The sequence below is a fragment of the Babylonia areolata genome, chromosome 12, assembly GCF_041734735.1.
Source record: "Babylonia areolata isolate BAREFJ2019XMU chromosome 12, ASM4173473v1, whole genome shotgun sequence".
In the NCBI taxonomy this organism is placed as follows: Eukaryota; Metazoa; Mollusca; class Gastropoda; order Neogastropoda; family Buccinidae; genus Babylonia; species Babylonia areolata.
Genome location: NC_134887.1, coordinates 8,786,568 through 8,795,616, shown reverse-complemented (window position 1 = coordinate 8,795,616; position 9,049 = coordinate 8,786,568). Strand labels below are relative to the sequence as shown.

The 9,049-nt window shown below is 47.7% G+C and overlaps 1 protein-coding gene and 1 non-coding gene across 8 annotated transcripts in view; both read right to left on the bottom strand.

The window, feature by feature from the left end:
- Positions 1 to 9,049, bottom strand: part of LOC143288374 (sodium-dependent serotonin transporter-like) — a 140,502-nt gene that overhangs the window by 56,986 nt on the left and 74,467 nt on the right. The window lies entirely within an intron of this gene.
- Positions 8,648 to 8,720, bottom strand: Trnaf-gaa (transfer RNA phenylalanine (anticodon GAA)). Its single transcript has one exon. It is a non-coding gene; the product is annotated as a tRNA-Phe (tRNA).

Below are 9,049 nucleotides of genomic sequence, written 5' to 3'. Positions count from 1 at the left end.
TCTCTGTGGATTGCTGACTGTGAGACAGGGTGAAGGTAGTTCTCTGTGGATTGCTGGCTGTGAGACAGGGTGAAGGTAGTTCTCTGTGGATTGCTGACTGTGAGACAGGGTGAAGGTAGTTCTCTGTGGATTGCTGGCTGTGAGACAGGGTGAAGGTAGTTCTCTGTGGATTGCTGACTGTGAGACAGGGTGAAGGTAGTTCTCTGTGGATTGCTGGCTGTGACACAGGGTGAAGGTAGTTCTCTGTGTATTGCTGACTGTGAGACAGGGTGAAGGTAGTTCTCTGTGGATTGCTGACTGTTAGACAGGGTGAAGGTAGTTCTCTGTGGATTGCTGACTATAAGATAGTGTGAAGGTAGTTCTCTGTGGATTGCTGACTGTGAGACAGGGTGAAGGTAGTTCTCTGTGGATTGCTGACTATACGATAGTGTGAAGGTAGTTCTCTGTGGATTGCTGACTGTGAGACAGGGTGAAGGTAGTTCTCTGTGGATTGCTGGCTGTGAGACAGGGTGAAGGTAGTTCTCTGTGGATTGCTGGCTGTGAGACAGGGTGAAGGTAGTTCTCTGTGGATTGCTGACTGTGAGACAGGGTGAAGGTAGTTCTCTGTGGATTGCTGGCTGTGAGACAGGGTGAAGGTAGTTCTCTGTGGATTGCTGGCTGTGAGACAGGGTGAAGGTAGTTCTCTGTGGAATATTAACTCTGTGATGGTGTGTAAGTAATTTGCTCCCTGTTATCTTTCTAGGACCCCCACAATTGTGGTGTTTCTTGAGTCAGTCGACAAGACAAAGGACAGTAGGGAGACTGACGGGTGTGCCCACGGTGGGAGGGTGGTGGGGCCGGATAATTATGCACATCCAAACGACCCTAGCAAAACTGACCACGGGGAAGAACAGGAGTGGTACGTCTTCAATACCACACACACACACACACACACACAGGGGCAAAGAGAGAGAAACGCGATCGGGCGATTAAATGCCGGTGGGTCAGGGGAGGTGACCCAACTTTGTAGCGTTTCAGAAAGACAAGACGGGTTGCAGTCCCCTGCTGCGACAACGTTACAGAGTTGCCGGCTCGTTTTTCAGTTATGGCAGATACATGATATGCGTAACATCTATCTTTCCGTCAGCATTCGCGCTGTGTGTGTGTGTGTGTGTGTGTGTGTGTGTGTGTGTAGAGGGGAAGGAGAGAGAGAGGCAGAGAGAGTTCTGTTGCCAATACCGCCCCCCCCCCCCCCCCCCCCCCACTCCCCCATCTATCTCTCTCTCTCTCTTCCTTTAACTTCTCTTGTCCCTCTTTTGGGTTCGAGCAAACATGCAAGTTTCACGGTGATGTATTGCGTTTCACCCTGTTTACATAATCATGTGTCATCCCATTGTTCCTGCACCCCCTATCTCCCGCTCCCCAACCCCCACCCCCCATTACGCCACCCCCACCGACTCACCCAGCCTTGATACAGGCAAGACTGACCTCGTCATTAGAATGTTCGTGTTCTTTATTTCTCTGGTGGCTCTAATCATCATGCACGCACACACACACACACACACACGCACGCACGCACACCTATTTCATAACGGGGTTGCGGCCTTTTGCTGGATAAAACAATCGTAAAATTAATGTCTCTCTCAGTCCGACGATGTGTGTGTGTGTGTGTGTGTGAGGGAGTGAGTGAGTGAGTGAGTGAGTGAGTGTGTGTGTGGGTGGTGTGTGCGTGGGGGGAGGGTGCATGTAGTGTGTAGGGGAGGGGGGAGGTGTGCGTGTGCGTGTGAGCGCGCTTGACGTACACGTGCACCTTACCCTACTCTCTCCCCCTCCCTTTCCAAGCCCACACCCTTAACACACACACACGCACACACACATATATATATACATATATATATATATATATATGTGTGTGTGTGTGTGTGTGTGTGTGTGTGTGTATACACATACACAGAGAGAGAGAGAGAGAAACGAAGGAAGGTAGATCAATATATATATATATAGAGAGAGAGAGAGAGAGAGAGAGAGAGAGAGAGAGAGAGAGAGAGAGGGGGGGAGAGAGAGAGAGAGAGAAAGGAAGGAAGGCAGATCACCACGACAGGACAATTTCAGACCCCGACCCAATCTCCAAATCTCCCTGCCCTATACACCCGGCTATCCCAGTGCCCCGACTACCTGCCCCAGTGACGTGAAGGGCAGATTACCAAATACCACAGAGAGAGAGAGAGAGAGAGAGAGAGAGAGAGAGAGAGAGAACACACACACTCACAGAGAGAGCGAGAGAGAGAACACACACTCACACACACACACAGAGGCACACACACACACACACACGCACACACACACAGAGGCACACAGACACAGACACACACACTGTAAACACACACACAGACACAGAGTCACACAGACACACACACACAAACACACACACACCCCGCAGGAATTCGCCAACAACACTGAGCCATGCAGTCCCTATGGCTTCATAAATGAACACACTGATAACCCAGTAAAAAAAACACACAGCGGCAGAGGAAGAAAGCAAAGAAGGTAAAAAAGCACACACACAAAAAACAAAAACAAAAAAAAACCACGAGTGTATTAAGTCTTCAGTGTGGTTATAAAGCGAGGTTTTTGTGTTTGTTTGAAGTTGTTTTTGTTGTTGTTGTTGTTGTTTGTTTTTTGGGGAGGCGTAGGGGTGGGGGAGCGTGGTGGTGGTGGTAGGGGGTGGTAGGAGGGGTGGGGGAGCGTGGTGGTGGTGGTAGGGGGTGGTAGGAGGGGTGGGGGAGCGTGGTGGTGGTGGTAGGGGTGGTGGTAGGAGAGGTGGGGGAGCGTGGTGGTGGTGGTAGGGGTGGTGGTAGGAGAGGTGGGGGAGCGTGGTGGTGGTGGTAGGGGGGTGGTAGGAGGGGTGGTGGAGCGTGGTGGTGGTGGTGGTAGGGGGTGGTAGGAGGGGTGGGGGAGCGTGGTGGTGGTGGTAGGGGGTGGTAGGAGGGGTGGGGGAGCGTGGTGGTGGTGGTAGGGGTGGTGGTAGGAGGGGTGGGGGAGCGTGGTGGTGGTGGTAGGGGTGGTGGTAGGAGGGGTGGGGGAGCGTGGTGGTGGTAGTAGGGGGTGGTAGGAGGGGTGGGGGAGCGTGGTGGTGGTAGGGGGTGGTAGGAGGGGCGGGGCGGGTGTGTATCAACGTGTTGGCTTGAAGGATGGGGGGGGGGGGGGGTATAGAGGGAGGGGGATCACTTTTGGTGGGGTGGGGCGTGGAGGTAGGGGGTCGGGGAGCGGGGAAGGAGGGGGGAGGAGTTTGAAGGGTTGTGAACTTGTGGTGGAGGAGGAGGAGGAGGAGGAAGGAGTGAAGAGGATGGAGGGTATCAAGGATATAATGTTTTCACATTTGGAATGCCATGCCACAGTGCCGCACTTAAAGAAAGAAAGAAAGAAAGAAAGAAAGAAAGAAAAACAGGAGAAAAGTCACTTTGGATAATGTTTCGGAGAGCAGTGGGGTTTTTTGGTTTTTTGTTTTGGTTTTTTTAAAGACTCATACCACCCCCTCCAACGCCAACGCATCACTCCTAGAAATCTGACCTTTTCAACAACAACAACAACAACAAAAAAAAGGTTTAAAGTATTACTGTAATTCGTTTGCCGTCGCCACCCCCAACACCCCCTTCCACTATTGCAGACTCGGACAACATTCAACTTGTGTTTGGAAAAAGAGAAAAAAAAAAAAGAAGTGAAGTCACATATTTGTATTTCTTTTTCTTCCTTTTTTTTTTTTTTGTTGGTTTGTTGTTGTTTTTGTTTTCGCTCACCGGCACCTCTCTTCCCTGCCCTTTCCTGTCAGACTCTGTCCCAGTAAGACCAGCAGACCACGAGGAGCTGTCGAGGTAATGATAATAATTAAAAATACATCATTTTTTTCTATGGCGCAATATCCAGTACCAATGCTGCTTAAAGAGACTCACATCATCCAGTTGAAACTTGAATACGGAAAAAACAAAAAAACAAAAAAAAAACATGCCTTAAAAAAACATTTCAACAGCTCTCTGCCAACACACACACACACACACACACACACAACCCACAAAAAACAAAAACAAAAAAACATCCAGTGTGTTCATATAAATAAGAAAAAAGCACATTTCCGAGATGAATCAGATGATAAAAGCTAAGAGGTGAAGTCGCCCTGAGGCCACACGCCAGAGCAGAGCCTGAGCCGGCTGGCCCGGCGCTACTGGGTCACTTGTGTGATGTCCAACAGTCCGTTTAAGCAGCGTTTAGCTTGAAAATGTCACCATTCAACTTGTAATGAGGACAGCAGGACAGTTTTTTTTATAATTTTCAAGTCCTGCTCGACAGTAGTTCGGCAGTACAGCAGATTATGATTATGCAAGGCACCATCACTAATTCGATCACCCCTCTCTCCCTCGCCCCTCCCCCCCCCTCCCCCCCACCACACCCCCTCCTCCCCTTTCGCCCACTGACAATGATCGTTTAGCTGTGGTGCCAAACACACTGACGTCCCTTCTGTCTTTCAACATCTCCTAATCGTTTGACACAAAGAGTCAGTTAGGTCAATTGATATGCTTTTGTTATTACTGGCGGTGGCGGTGGCGGTGGCGGTGGTGTCGATGCTGCTGTTTATATTACTTTTTTTCTTTTTCTTCTTCTTTTTGGAGTGTTGGTGGAGGTGGTGGTTCAACTTACCCTTTCTATCAGATACTGTATTCTGTTTATGCCTGAAGAATCAATCACAGTTCAAATCGAGACAGAGGGGAAAACACAGAGAGAGAGAGAGAGAGAGAGAGAGAGAGAGAAACAGACAGACAGACACAGAGTGAGAATCGTCCATCCAGGGCATTTTTTCACATAGGGGGAGGGTTAATGCTATCGACGCCAGCTAGGAGGACGCGAAGAAACCCAAGCTCTCACGATGCACTAATACCGTCATCCGAAGCCGTCGGAGGTCTGAAAAATGTAACCCCTACTTCAGGTCGGGCCACGGACAGACAGACTGGTTTGGATTCCTCGGATTTCATTGCCTCTACATCTCGTTCACTTCAGTGGTGTGTTGGTCTGGTGGTTACGGTTACGCGTCCGCCGCCTAGGAGGCGAGAGAATCTGAGGGCACTGGTTCGAATCCCACAGCCGCTAGTATTTTCTCCCCCTCCACTAGACCTTGAGTGGTGGTCTCAGTGGTCGCCCGTCATTCGGGTGACACGATAAACTTAGGTCCCGTTGTCCAGCATGCAGTTTGCGCTCGTTAAAGAACCCACGGCAACAAAAGGGCTGTCCCTGGCAAAGTTCTGTAGGAAAACCTACATCAATAGGAAAACAAATAAAACTGCAAGCAGAAAAAAACAACAACAAAAAATGGGTGATGCTCTTAGTGTAGTAGCGACGCGCTCTCCCCGGGGAGAGCAGCCAGAATTTCATACAGAGAAATCTGTTGTGACAATACAATACAATACAATACAAATGTCAGTGGCTTGATTCGCACCCAGATTTATTCGCTTATTCATTCGTTCATTCTTTCACCCCTCCATCCATCCACCCCATCCTTAACTGGACCGGCAGTGTATGGCGTCATCACTGTGGTGGGTAGGGGCGTGTGGGTGTGTGTGGAGGGGGGGTGGGGGTTGGGAGGGGAGGGGGAGACTGCCGTTATTGTTTCGAACCCTCAATCGAATGTTTCACCGCCTGTTGCCAGTATCATCCACCCCGCTCCCACTCCCCCCCCCCCCACCCTCGCTCTCCCTCCCTCCTCCTCCGCTAACAACCATGTTCTGTCTGCGTGTGGGGGCTGGGGGACCTCTCTGTCTTTTTCTTCACTCCTCTGTGTGTGTGTGTGTGTGTGTGTGTGCGTGTGTGTGTGTGCGTTTACGCAATATTTGTTTTACTAACGTCCGAAGTGACTTTCGCACGCATTTGTTTCATGAAGTTTGATTTAGATAAGAAAAAGGGCGATGACTGCATATTCAAAATGCTCTCAAGTGCTCAGTGATGTTTTATCATCGAAAACAGATCTGTCATTCTCTCCCCCCCCCCCCCCTTCCCCCCTCTCGCTATGTTTGTGCGTGTCTCTCTCACCTTGTATGTGTGTCTTGTGTGTGTGTGTGTGTGTGTGTGTGTGTGTGTGTGTGTGTGCGCGCGCGCGTTCGTACGTGTATGTGTGTGTGTACATACGTGAATGTGCAACCCCCCCACCCCCACCTCGTCCCCCTCCCTTACTTGGCAGGAATTCCATACAAACCACTCAACCATATTTCTTTTTACATGTTCTGAGCAAACAGATGGAACGTATCAAGTAAGCTGACAGCAGCGAAATGAAGAACTCGCTCCCTACCACCACCCACCACTCCCCTCTTCTCCTATATGTCTTCAGCAGGTTTAACCCCTCCACTGTTGAACACTGAACGAACGAACGAACCGTGGAACGAAATATTATTAAACGAGATCACCGTGGCATTGATGGAGTCTCCCGTCGGACCGACGGATGAGTAGGCAGGCAGGCATATCTGTCAGTGTGTGTCCTCACTGTCTGACCAGCACTGATTTTTTTTTTTTTTTTTTTTGGGGGGGGGGGGGTGTGGGGGGGGGTTTTGGGGGGGGGGGAGTTGTGCAGTCCATTCCCCACTCTCTCGCCTACCGGCGCTCACATTCCCACAGGTGCAGATACTGCCACGTGTAGGACGGCCTCGGCAGGTGCAGGTTTTTTCTTCGGACTTCCGTCTCCTAGGGGGACTTCCAGCCAAGGATAAGAGCTCCCCCTGCCCTTTGGTCGTCCTCTTCCGCCTTCACAGCCGTTGGGAAAGGTTTCCTCCTCCGCCTGGTCCGTCGCTGGGAGACTTCACATGCGGCAGGTAGTACTAGGTTACATGGTACCAGTAGCAAGGGCTAAAGCCGCTGACCTGACCGTGGCATCAGTTTAATTAAAACGCAAGCGGTGTTCACTTTGTGTACGTTTCCACGGCGTGATGGATGGCGCCGGCTGAGCAATACATCCCAAAACAAGAGAGGCAAGGCCTTCAAGACTCACTTGTGATACACTTTTTTTTTTAAAAATCCAAGCTTCTTATGTATTGAGTATAATTTCAAAATGTAATGTTTAAGATGAGAAAGATCAATTTAAAGCAAATTAACTCCCCTAGCTTTAATTACAGAGTAATTTCCCTTTTTTACTATCTGCACCAAAACGTCTGCAAAATAAATAAAACTTCCATGCTTAGCAAAAGAAGTTCCTGTTTGAACAGAAAATGATAATAATGACTGCTCTTGTTGTTGGGTCAGAATATCAGATCAAAGTGCCAAGTTTAGAGAATACAAAAAATATAAATATAACAGTAAATGCAGTTTGCATATAATTAGGCTTCATTTATTATTTTTTTGTGCCCATCCCAGAGGTGCAATACTGTTTTAAACAAGATGAATGGAAAGAACTTAATTTTTCCTATTTTTATGCCTAATTTGGTGTCAAATGACAAAGTAGTTGCAGAGAAAATGTCAATGTTAAAGTTTACCATGGACACACAGACACACACACACACAGACAACCGAACACCGGGTTTAAAACATACACAAGTGAGTCAAAAAGTAATGCAATCCCCCAATCATGGCTACAAAAGAGATCGGCGACTGTCTGTCATCCTGATCTGTGAACTCAGCCGCCAGTGCATATAGACACAAATCGATCTCTGGGAATTCTTGTGTCTATGGCCAGTGGTATCTAGTTTGAGATAACAACTGTGCCTAGCAGCAGTCTCGTTGGCAGCGGTGGTCAAGGTGGGTTAAAACACGGGTCACTTTGATATCACACGTCATGCCTGAATCGGGTCATGTTGTCCCTCCACAGTTATCCCTAGCTGGCACGGCAGTCAAATGTGTGTGTGTGTGTGTGCGCGCGTGTGTTTTGTTTTGTTTGTTTGACTGATTTTTAGAGAGCAAGTGCGCAATCAGCATTGACATAAACGAACAGCAACCAACACACATAACCACTGAAGACATCAAATCAGAAGGATCGACTCAGTATAGTCCCATACGCCAACCCGGATGACGAACTTGTTTGTTTTCATTTAAAAAAATAAATAAATAAAAAATAAATAAAAGATACAAAAAATAATTGGTTAATTTTGGAGATCTGGCGACTTAATTTACTCATCAGAAGATTCCTTTGCAGAATGTACCCGTCACGAGCTTCCTGAAATCTATTTGTATTTGTATTTCTTTTTATCACAACAGTTTTCTCTGTGTGAAATTAGGGCTGCTCTCCCCAGGGAGAGCGCGTCGCTACACTACAGCGACACAATTTTTTTTCTTTTCTTTTTTTCCCCTGCATGCAGTTTTATTTGTTTTTTCCTATCAAAGTGAATTTTTCGACAGAATTTTGCCAGGAACAACCCTTTTGTTGCCGTGGGTTCTTTTACGTGCGCTAAGTGCATGCTGCACAGGGGCCTCGGTTTATCGTCTCATCCGAATGACTAAAAGACATTAATGCCCCCCCACCCCCACCCCTATTTCTCTCTCCAAGTTTAACCAAAAAGAACACACACAACCGCACTGCTCACACGAACGGGTTTGATGGAGAGATAAATATATATCTATATATATATATATATATAATTTTTTTTTTTTTTAAAGAGAGAGAGAAAAAAAAGGATAATGTCAACCGCCGGACAGTGTTCCGTGCCGGAACCCGGGATTGAACCAGGGACCTTTAGATCTTCAGTCTAACGCTCTCCCAACTGAGCTATTCCGGCTGACGTCTGCTTCACGTGAATTAATCTTCATCTTTTCTTTTTTTTTCTTCTTTTTTTTTTCTCAAGGCCTGACTAAGCGCGTTGGGTTACGCTGCTGGTCAGGCATCTGCTTGGCAGATGTGGTGTAGCGTATATGGATTTGTCCGAACGCAGTGACGCCTCCTTGAGCTACTGAAACTGATCTTCATCCGCTATGGCACAGTGCACGGACTTGGGCCAGGGGAGAGAAAAAGTTGATTCTTTTTCATTTTCATAAGTTGTCTTCCTTTATTATATATATATATATATATATATATATATATATATATATATATATATATATATATATA